The sequence below is a fragment of the Ixodes scapularis genome, unplaced genomic scaffold, assembly GCF_016920785.2.
Source record: "Ixodes scapularis isolate PalLabHiFi unplaced genomic scaffold, ASM1692078v2 PGA_scaffold5__190_contigs__length_132052651, whole genome shotgun sequence".
Taxonomy (NCBI): Eukaryota; Metazoa; Arthropoda; class Arachnida; order Ixodida; family Ixodidae; genus Ixodes; species Ixodes scapularis.
Window position 1 is genome coordinate 105,463,904 of NW_024609880.1, and position 12,314 is coordinate 105,476,217.

Sequence of the window (12,314 nt, forward strand, 5' to 3'; positions counted from 1 at the left end):
CTTCTGTCGGTGAACTGTGTGCTGAGAATAAGAAGTTCAGGGAATACGTACAAACTATACTAGAGCGGCACTACTTATCATTTTATTATTAGATTGATATAAAGAAAACACTGTATAACTAAGCGTCTTTCCACAGGTTCAACTTCAGCCACAATAACCGCTTTGTATGTGGGCTTAAATGACGGATGCTATATAATTGAAGTAACTGAAAAGACTCCAAGTGAGTGCCGATAATATTTTAAAGTATATTACTCGGTTGCGAAGTCAATATTAGACGGAGTGAAGTAAATCAAATACCGATGAGATAGTAGCTGCGACGTTAACTTATTGCGTAAGACTTCCTTTAAAAGGTTACTACATTGATATTTCAAAGAAACCAGACTAGGAACATTGGCGTGACGCCAATATATCAGTAACTCCAGCACAATGTTTTAAATATTAGGCATGCACTTGTTATGCAGACAACACAGCGCTTGACCGTTTTCTTAATTTTGGAGCTGAGCAAAATATATACATTATCTACTGCTATATCCAATTCCGATTTATTTGTGGTAAATATTAAAGCCTGTGCCTTGGTGTAATGGCAAAAGTCATCATTTCGAGGAACTAATGCTAGCAAGTGGCTTTTGATTATTGAAAACGGATATTGAAAAAAAAAAAATGACGATTGATGTGTACTCGCTTTTAAAAACCACACACTCTGCCTTCTTTAGAGCGGACTGTCGACGTAAAAATATATTTATAGATTGTCTATAAATGTGAGACTATGCTTAAAAGATTTAGCTTTTGAGTGTGCTGAGAGGAAGCTGTAAATTACCTAGTGATAAATCACATTATTCGAAAAACATTCCAGATTGGGTACAAGACGGGAAAATTCAGTGGTCCCCAAAGTTTTCGAATTACGTCGTGAAGTGTGCATTACAACGTGTATGCTGCGTAAACTTGGTCTTTCAGAAAATATTTTTGAAAAACACGCGATATGTTGAGGCAATAAAAATTCAAATAAACAATCGCTGTGCATATAAGAAAACTCACAATGATAGAAAACGACCAGCACTTACAAGCTTGTAGCGCTTGGAGTGACGAGACTACTTGAGTCAGTCTCAAACTATTAGGAAGTTCGCCATATGGCAAGGAAGTTTGCCAAAGATACTTGGGATATAATATATAAAAAATCTGCGTGTACTGTTTTTACGAAATCAAACCTCAAATTATTTGAGGGAACGTATGCTTCTGTCTATCGGCAACGACGCATTAGGGGTCGGCAGCCTCGAAAGTTAGAACATGTGGCAACTTTCGGTACTCATTACCAATCATGGAGCATAGACAAACAAATTATTTCTTCATGGCCAAAAAGTTCCGACAGGTGCTTCTAGGTCACTTATCTGGCCCCACGTGGCGCATTCACCTTTAACTTCTATGCTGTTTGCAAATTCCCACCAAATCGGGATGTGTGCCGAGTGAAAAAAGAGAAAGAACAACCAGTAACTTTGAAGATAAAATCAAATTAGATAATGAGTGTCTAAAGGTTGCAACATACTGATAACTTTATCATTCTGCCTTACCATTTCACAGCGATAAAGCGATGAAAGGAACAAAATCGGAACTTCTAAACAATTTCGCTGAAATCATCGCACGCATTTCTATAGTTCTTATAGTTGACTGAGAGTGAGATATACTTAGGTACCTTTAGATATAACGGTGCTGTCAGTAACTATCAGCATAAAACCTATGCTATTGTGAGCCTATTATAAAACCTATGCTATCAGCTTACACGTATTCCAGGCACATAATTTTACACTTTCCGCCTGGTGCAAACTTGTCACCAATAAAAAAAGCAGATTAATTTAGGACGAAAATAAAGGTTTAATGAGGTGAACTTGCACTAACTAACTTAGAGAAAAAGACGCCACCCATCTTGCGCCGTCGACAGAAGGTGATTGGCCCTAGGACTACTTTCATACAGGCGGCAGGTTCAGGAATGCTTTGAACAAGAACACTCGATGCCAGCCGTGAATGGGCAGGAATTTTTTAGAACATGATGAAAAAATCGCCAACAAAAAGATGAGGAAAAGAACAGGAAGCTAACACAGAAGACAGACAAGCGCTGTGTTTTCTCCATGTTCAACTAGTACCAACTCGTCCAGCCTATAACCTTAGTACAGTTTATTTCTTAGAAGAGTGCAGAATTAATAAAATAAAGATCTAGGATGGTTTTGCGGTTGTAAAGTTATTTAATAAAAAAACTTCGCTGGTAAACATAAAATAAACATAAACACAACATGATGATGCGAGTACATGGCCGGGACTGCGTACTTGCCTTTGGTTGAAGGAGCTGAATATATTTCTTCATACGACGGGCAGTGCGGTGAATAAAACTGCTCGTGTAGCTGCTCTTCTTGAGGTCACCAAAGGCGGTTTCATCTTTTCTTCTGTCAGCATCAGTCAAGCAAATAATTGTTGACCTAGAGAAGAGTGTCCAGACTGCCGACGCCTTGTGACTGCCAGGATGGTTTCAGTCAAGCTGGAGGTAGCGCCAAGTTTGAGTCGGTTTTCTGTATACAGAAAATGTCAATTTTGCCTTTTCTCTTCTGATCAGCACATCAAAAAAAGCGAGGTGTTGTCGTTTTCGCGTTGGTAAACTGAATGGCCGGCTCGATAGAGTTGAGGTGTCCAGTTCAGTTTTTTTAGTATACAGAAGCAGTCGTCTGCATACCACAAGGACATCTTTGGACTTGCAGTGAACGACTGCAATGCTATTTGTTCAATGGATTTCAAGCAAAGGTTTTCTATGGTGATGGAACTGGACGCCCACATCGCGGTTCTGCTTGTCTGCACAAAGAATTTTCCCTAGAAGCTGAAATAGATGCTACTGAGGCAAAACTCAAGGAGGCGGCAGAGTTCATCCACACTCAGACTACTGCTGTCTTTGAAATCGTCTTTCTCGAGGGCGTTCCTTGTGGTGGCAACTGACTGATGAACCAAAACACTTGTAAAAAGCCAATGACGTCGAAAGATGCCACGAGCTCTTCAGTGCTCACCTTCAACCACAAATCGTGCTCCACGAAGTCGCTGAAGTTGTGTACAAAGGTCGTCGTCTTTCCAACGAGGGGAGAAAGAGTGTGGTAAAGATACTCGGACAGCGCTCGAAGCGGTAAGGTCGTGAAGTTCACAATTGGCCGGAGAGGAACGTTAGGGTTATGGGTCTTTGAGATACTATACAAACCCGGTGCATATCTATCTTTGCAGACAAGTGGCACATAGATGTTTCTTGATTCTAGATCTTTCTTAAAACCTTCCAGCAGGGTCTTCTTTATTTTTGCCTAAACCTGTGGCGTAAGACCTTTTTTTTTCATTTTCTATAGGCAGAGGTGTAAAGCAAATCTCAACCCAAGAGTTTTATACTGACTTTATCTGCCGTTACAGTAACATGGGGGCTTTAATTGCGTCTCTCAGTTGATTAGGACTTCCCGCGCACGTATCTAAAAATAAAGCGTTTTTTTTTAAATTTTATTAGCAACAAAGTGTCTGTCATTAGTATTCTTAAAAAAAACAAACTTAGAAAAACCGGTATAGTTAGTTATTTAGTAGGGATTTTGTCGGTGAACATTTATATGGTTTAGTGTACTTTGCCACGGAAGGACGTACTCTTACTCTTAATAATTAATTCTGTAAAAACATTTCGAGTTTTACTAAAAATAAACAGTTTGTTATAATGCCTAGCGTAATTTATAAAATTTAAGTTTCTATAGATGCGTCTTCTCCCGCTTTCATTGGCGAGCATTGTATGAATAAAACCTTACAATTAGGGCAAAGAATCTAATTTAGATGTGCACGTGCTCGTTATGAGATGGCAATCTTGAAGAAGAAGAAGAAAATGGACGGTGCGCTTTAATGTTAATTATTTATCGTAAAAGTTCACATAAAGACGGATTCGCTTTTACCTTTTCCTGCTGCAGGAGAGACTAAATGAAACGAAGAAGGCTTGAACTGATATTTTTAACGGAAATGGCAAAACTTCATCAAATAAAACAATATATAATTCAAGGGAGTCTGTGCGGATAACCCAAATGTTGATGCACATATGTGCTGAAAGCTGGAAAATAAAGACTGTACTATTTATGATTGATGAATAACGAAGCATATGACACAGCATTACCCCATACATTAAAACTGCTTAAAATAATATAGCCTTATTTCGTTTGTTTATTTTAACATTACTTTATGTATAAATAAATGCGTCCACGTTTTTTTTAGTAAGATTTACTAGACTTTTTTAGCATGAAATTTAAAACCCGAGATTGGGACAAGGAAAAAATTAGGAAACTGAAGTCTACTAAAAAGGCAAACGAGAAGACGTCTCAAACGCAGCTAAATTGCTTATTTTCTCTCGCTCCTAACACACCCGGGACCGACACCAACAACTCCCCTACTCAACATACACTCTGTTTCACTTCCGACGATTCGTAAGACTGCCTTCGATAAAAAATACATAGTCGGTAACAAAATGCCGCCGTAGCAGTGTCAATGTCAAGAGCTCGTGCAGGGAGACGCGCTTTCGCGCGCTCCGGAACAAGAAAGGAAAGAAAAAAGTGAAAGCCGCTTACAACTCCCTGTAACGCCGAATTGGAGCGCAGCTCTTGAGGAGGAGGAGGGAAGGGCGCTGGGGGGGGATTAGACTAACCAGGGGGGGGTTACGTGACCTTGGGGGGTCACCTGACCCCCAATGCCGATGATGTCATCACTGACGTCACTGATGACGTCATTAGTGACGTCACTGATGACTTCACCAGTGATGATGACGATGACGATGCGAATGTCGGTGACGTCATCAGTGACGTCGCTGACGACGTCATCAGTGATGATGACGATGACGATGCGAATGCCGGTGACGACATCAATGACGTCACTGATTTCGTCATCAGTGATGATGACGATGACGATGCGGATGTCGGTAACGTCACCGGCATCCACATCGTCATCGTCATCATCACCGATGACGTCACCGGCATCCACATCGTCATCGTCATCATCACTGATGACGTCACCGGCATCCACATCGTCATCATCACTGATGACGTCACCGGCATCCACATCGTCATCGTCACTGATGACGTCATCATCATTGATGTCATCATCACTGATGACGTCACCGGCATCCACATCGTCATCGTCATCATCACTGATGACGTCACCAGCATCCACATCGTCATCGTCATCATCACTTATGACGTCACCGGCATCCGCATCGTCATCGTCATCACTGATGATGACGATGACGATGTGGATGCCGGTGACGTCATCAGTGTCGATGACGTCATCGGGGGGTCACGCGACATCGGCGGGGGTCACGTGACCTCGGGGGGTCACGTGACCTCGAGGAGGGGGTCACGTGACCTCAGGGGAGTCACGTGACCTTGAGGAGGGGGTCACGTGACCTCAGGGGAGTCACGTGACTTCGGGGGGTCACGTGACCTCGGGGGGGGGGGGTCACGTGCCTCCCCACGAAGTCACGTGACCCCGGTGGGGGGCTCGCGCGGTGCATTATGGGATATTTCCCATGATGCACCGCGCGGTTACGCCGACGGCGACGGCGACGGCGACGCCGCTCAAGCCGGAAACGAGCCCCTAAGAGCTGCGCTCTAAAATATAAAAAATATTCTTATCTAGAAGGTTAATACAATATTGCAAGTTTGCTTCAAAACCTGTGTATATTTTTAGGCCGCGCCACAAAAGAGAACAAAATACAATTAGTAAGCATGTGAAGCAGTTGAATATATAGACAGGCATCTATTTTTTTTTCGAACGGGTGTAGGGGTTGGGAGGTCACCGTGCATCTACATATAGGATCGATTATGTATATCAGGGGAGCGGTGCGGAAGCACCGGAAGTCCCCTTTCTCTGGGCACGCTCCTAATGTGACGAATGAGCACCTAATTCTATATGCCTAAGATCTATTTGATTTGTACATCGTCATAATTTAATACAATAATAAATACATTTTCTTTTGCAGGCCAAGGCAACAGCAAAGCGTGTGATTTGATCAGTACAGAACTCGAGTCCTCCAGTTCGAGTTGCGAAACACAATTTACATCTCTGTGTGGCTCAAGCCCAATCACAATCTCCACCACTTCTGGCTGTAGCGATGTGCCGACTTCATCGTGCCCCGGGGCGAAATAAAGTCCTTGAATTGGTTACGAGCCATAAGCGGCAAAACTAGAGTCTAGTATCCTCCCTCGAGGATGAGGCCAACGTGTCGGGCGTTTTGTCGTGTGCACACTTTGCAATCTGATGGTGACGGGTTGCGTGTTTTTTTCCTTTCAAAGAAATAAAGTTCAGTTTCGAGTGCAGCCGTAGTCCTGTCGCAAGTGTTGCTTTCCTGGTCCTCGTTTTTGCAGCTCTTACTCCTATCATAATCATGATGGATTACATATCCATTTAACTGCAACCTCGTTGGGTAAAGAGACGTAACTTCATGGCGAAACCTATGCTTTAAAGGGGTACGGAAACGAAATGTTTGTACTAATTTTTTTTAGGTGTGGTCTATGTTGTGCCGGCAGTCCAGAAACACTAACCTAGACAAGTATTTTCTGGCCTGCCGGCAGAAAAGTCAAGAAAACTAGAATTAAAACCAATTAACAGATTTCAAAACTGCGCTTTGTAGCTGTATGTGAAGCTCCGTTGAAACACCGCCACGTCATGAGTTCCTAAAAAGTAGCGCCAGTTCGCGGCACTATGGCTCTCTCATAATTCGCTGAGTGTGATAACGCGATTACGGGTTTAATGCGTTGTACCTGTTACAGCTTCCACATTGCTTACTCAACGTGCGTTTTACACCATCAAGATCGCCGTTCTTTGCAGACGTTAGGTAGGGACGTGATTTGAGAATGCGGGAACTTCTGCCGGGACAACATTACAACTCTCCCCCCCCCCCTTATTTCCCTAATACGCTGTGAATAGCGCGCTCAATTATGGTACCCAATAAATAGCTTATGTACATAGACTCTAAAAAAAGGGTATAGACGCTTTCAAGCACATGTGCATGGGCGCCGCCATAACTGACCTTCAGTTTTTGTTTACGCTTATTACGTTCGCTTCCTTCATTATTACCAAAGCAGGACAGGTCATCGCCAGTTTAGTTGCTACTGCGTCCTTCTCCCCAGCATACGCTTCTGTGAAGGCTCGTAAACACCCGCTTCAGTGGCTCGGCATCTCGGTAAAACAAAGAGAAGGTCGGTTATGGCGGCTATACCTGGCGCGTGTTTAAAGCGTCTACCTATATTCTTACAGCCCTTGTCGCATATATTACATTCCAAAATTTGAAACTGACACCACCAACTTTCACGAGCGGCTTAATAGCCCAGTTGTACAACTTATTGAAATAATTAATGTGCGCGTGACTGACTGCAAGTAACGTAATCGGGGTTTTCTTGGCCCTACCGCAAAGCCTCAGTGTTTTTTTAATCTATTTTGATACGTACTTCAGTTGTATAATATATTATTTTACACCGATCTCAAGCCCCTCGTAGAAGTTGGGACCGCCAATTCGAAGTCGGTGCTTGAAGTTTTCGGGTGTGTTTTATCTGACAAAAAGTGTAAAGCTACGCCCTTTTTTTTTTTTTTTTTTTTTTTTGGAGTGTAGCTTGCAAGTGTCGCCGTTGCTGGGTAGTGATGGTTATTAATATTGACTGGTTCCCTCGAGATACTACTTCTGCGGAGGGCAACTGACATATTGCCGCGCGCGCAGTAAGCAGCGCAGCCGTGGCCCAACGTTATCGTGCCTGCCTCCCACGCGTGCCCGGGTTCGATTCCTGGGAGCGACGCGTCTTTCGTTTATCCTTGCATTGTAGTGTTCTGGTAAATTTGAGAATCCTGTTGCTTGTTCGAGGTACGAATGTTCTCGTCGCCTAACCTTCTAGGCCGACTCTTCCAGAAACTAACGCGTGTAAATAAGGGGCTTCGCATGGCGATTCTGAGACAGTCTCTCCCCAGCGCTCGATCCAGCGGTTTCGCCGACATCGACGCCCGCGACGCTCTCCTGCTTTCTTCTGTTTCCTTCCCTTCTTTTATTAATTTGGGCACAAATTCGCCCCATTAAACGTTTAGTTTACTTCAGTCTTCGTCGCCTCATCAGTTGTCATTCGTGACATTTTGGTGGAAAGTGTGGGGTACCATCCTATGCCCGTAAAGCGTACCCCTACGAAGACACCCCGCCCGAGTAAGGTGCTCAGCCCCGGAAGGCTACACTTCGTTTAAGACGCCGAAGCCCGAAGAAGCCGTCGGACCAGAGGTCAGTCCCCCGAATTTCGTCTTTTGCCCGAGAACCGGAGGAAGAAAATACCAACCATGACCACCGCACCCGTCGTCATCCTGCCCGTCACTCCCCGCACTCCGACGCCCTTTCACGGTGAAACCTACGCGGATGTCGAAGACTGGCTGCAGTATTACGAACGTGTAGCTCGCCACGACGAATGAACGGCTGAGCAGCGCCTCCAGAACCTGTGCTCATGCGTGGCGTCAAGGCAGAAATTTTCGGAGGCCTTGTCCGCAACCCCCCGATGACCGTCGATGCTTTTGTGAGTGAAGCTACCAACATCGAGCGCGCACTGACGGACCGAGCAAGCCACTACCACCGAATTGCCGACGCGCCTGCTGCTCCAACTGTCGCTGCTTCCCTTCTGGACCTGTATACCAGCGGTGCCGACAGCCTTCAAAAGATCGTCCGTGACGTCATCCGGGAAGAACTCCACAAGATACTTCCCGCTGCGGATCGCCCGTCCTCACTGTCGCTCGCCGAGGTCGTGCGAGAGGAAGTTCACCGAGCCTTCCAACCGGAGGTTCCGATCAACATGACGACGCCAGAGGAGCTGACTTTGAGATACGCGGCCATGGCCCGACGACCGCCGCAAGCTAACCGCCAGGCCACGGCGCAACCCCGACGAGACCCTCCGATACCACAGTATCCTCGACGCGAGGAAGGACAGGTCCAGGAAGGACAGGTCCAGGACGTCCGCCCGGAGCAACCCTCGCCGAGGAAGACCGAAGTGTGACGAACGGCTGACCGACGCCCGCTCCGCTACCACTGCGGGGAAGCCGACCACATCTACCGCAGCTGCCACTACCGTCGACTTGCACTGCGTGGTTTCAACCCGAACGACCCGCGCCCGAGCTACGGCGAACGCCCTCGCGATATTGAGGAGTACCTCCGACGTTCGCCCTCTTCAGTGGCGTCTCTCCGCCGTGAATCTCGCTCGCCATCGCCACGACGTTCAGCGTCTTCAGCGCCACGATCCCGCCGAGAGAGCCTGTCTCCCCTGCGTCGCCGGGAAAACTAGGCGCGGCAACGCCTGGAGGTGGCGTTGCAGAAGACGACCGAAGTAAAGAGCCTCCAAGAACGACGGAGCGCTCCCACAATCCCGACGCTGCGCATTGCAACGACGCGCCTGCTTCGGTGTCCAACAACTTAAACCTTATTATCGACGGTCACGACGAATCAGCACTCGCGGACACCTGAGCAGATACTCAGTCATGAGTGGGAGGCTCTCTTGCCGCCTGTGAAAAGTGACAACGCCGTGGGAAAGCCCTCAATCACGAACCGCCGGTGGGCACCTCATCACACCAGTCGGGAGATGCACTGCTCGCGTCGAGATCCACGGTGAGACATGCCCTGTCAAGTTCGTCGTTCTGCAAGACTGTTCGAGGGACGTTATCCTCGGAATGGACTTTCTCTGCGAGTATGGCGCCGTCATCGACCTCGCGGCAAATCAGTTTACGCTGCGTCCACGCGCAGCATCATGCGCTCGGTGTTCAAGCAGGGTCTGGCCATCACCGACGAGATCATGCTGGGGCGCACTGAAGCTATTCCAGCCTCCCAACTTCTTCGGGAAGAGGAAACATTTCATTGTCCTCAAGGCAACCACGGTGACCAAGGAGAACCATTTAGAGTGGTATATATACGGCCTAGTGGAGTCCAAGATCCGCATCCTCATCTCCAACCTAGAACGTCACCAATAAGAACATTTTAATTATTGCCCTTTCTAGCTATAATGGCTTTTGCACTAATAGTAGGAGGTTTCATTTCTTTCAGAAGCCGGGCTATCGTAAATAACATAGGTTGAATATGCAAATTCACTTATTCGCAGTCTGCTTTAGTGATATACTCGGTAACAACACTCACCCCCCAGATCTTGAATTATAATGACTACCTCGACCCGCTCTCAGGCGGCAGGTGGCATTACTATAAACATGAATGGTTAATCTGACATCCGTAACGTGTCTGACATGTTCCAGGAGTTGTCATGTCATAACAGCAAAATGATCATGATAAACTGGCTCTTAAAACCATCTGCTCGAGGTCGGCAGTAGCATCGCGTTGTAACAAGCATCGGTGAACCGAGGATTGAGTGACAGGCTTAAAAATGGCTTATTTAACTTGTTACCAAAATACAACAAAAATATTACACCCAAGATATATATATATACACTATTTCTACGCAATATAGGCTAGAAAATAAAAAAAATATCTTTTTTTAGAAAATTAATCTTTACGTTTGCATATTGTCGATTTTTTACATATTTGAAGCGAATCAAATGTGTCCAATAAGTTCGATGAACAAGAAACATAAATCAATCGATAGCTTATATAACTAGCTACGTATCGATATACGTCTTATGACACAGCTTCCCACCGCTCGTTTGATATAGCTATCGCAATGCTAGTCAAAATTGAACTGGATGGCATGTTTTCGATAATATGTAAAAATAAATAAAAAGTTAAAAAGACAACAAAGTTTTTCTAAAAACAACCCGCATTGTCTACTTATAATGTAAAATTATTTTGACTAAGTGAGAAGTCACTATTTTGCAAAGACCTTCCACACTTGAGCAAAAATCGAATCGCGATTTTCCCACATTCGGCAGCGTTTCATTTTTTCTCTCAAACTACATATTTGTAATTTTTTTTGAATGGCGGGTTTCTCCACATGGACTGGTGTTTCGCATATTATTTTCACAAATAATCTTGAGGACCCACCCCGACAAGGTTTGTTGAATTCAAATAAAACCACCCTAAGAGATTCCCACTAACAGTTGTCGCTAGAATGAAGTTGATTGTGGGAAATTAATGCTGAGCCAGGTTCCTTCAGCCGAACGAAAACAGTCATATGCGTCACGTACTGTGTTCTCTGGAGTGGCCGCTCGACCTGCAGGGTTAACACGTGAAATCACTCTACTTGAAAAAGCGGGAATATTTAATGTTGGTTTTGGCATCTCCTTCATTTGGTGTTTTCTTAAAAAATAGTTTGAATTTTGAGCTAATAAATAGCATGCCGGAAAGGGTAAATTCTGGGAATTTTGAAATTTTAGTTATTTCAGATATGTGAAAACACAAAGGGGCTCTATTTTAAGGATTTAAATCGTCTCAAAGATGTGTCACAGCAGCAACAAAACGCCGTTGGAAAACAAGTCGCCGACGGAAAACAAGTTTGTAAACACGTCAATCAAGCAACCGTCAGAATGTGGCATTCAATCGCCGACATTCTATTGTATGTCTTCATGTCTTTCTTTGTTAATTTTTTTTTATATAAAATCACTGTCATATTTTACTTTGACATATCGTCCAAGTGGCGATAGGACGGCTGATTCAATATGGACTGAAAACCCTACAGAATCTCAATATGCTAAAGTTAACTTCGTCAAAAATTTAGTCACCCTTCTACAGTGGCCTAGGCAGAGGGCGGTTTTGGGGGGTCGAACCCCCCCCCCCCCCCCAAAACGCCAAACCTAGCCCCCCCCCCCCCCCCCCCTCTGCACACGCAGTCGGTTTTGTGCGGGGCATGGAGCCAAGGGGGAGCGCGGACTATCTTTAACTTATATGCTTTCGGGAAAAGTGCTTATGGGATAGAAAATGCTCAAATAAGTAAAACAGGCAATATTACTTCATCCATATATATTTAATATTATGCGGAACTGGATCTCAGATATATATAAAACATATTTCGAAACCCTTTTGGGCTGAAGGATGGCCGATTCAAGACCAAGTACAACGAAGTATCCTCACTAAAATACCCAGTTCAATCAAACAAAAGCGAACATAACAAAATGAACACATGGTGATAATATAAAACAATGTCAGTAATGTAAGTAATATTAAATGAATTGTAAAAACAACTGCACTGTAAGCAAAGGGGCGGCGCAGCGCTCACGCACACCTTGTGTACTGATCAGAATTACGTGCTTTCGACTAAAATTATTAATAAAGGGTTTATTGCCGTCGTATGTTGATGGCGGCGATCAAGGAACAAAGCTGTATGGCA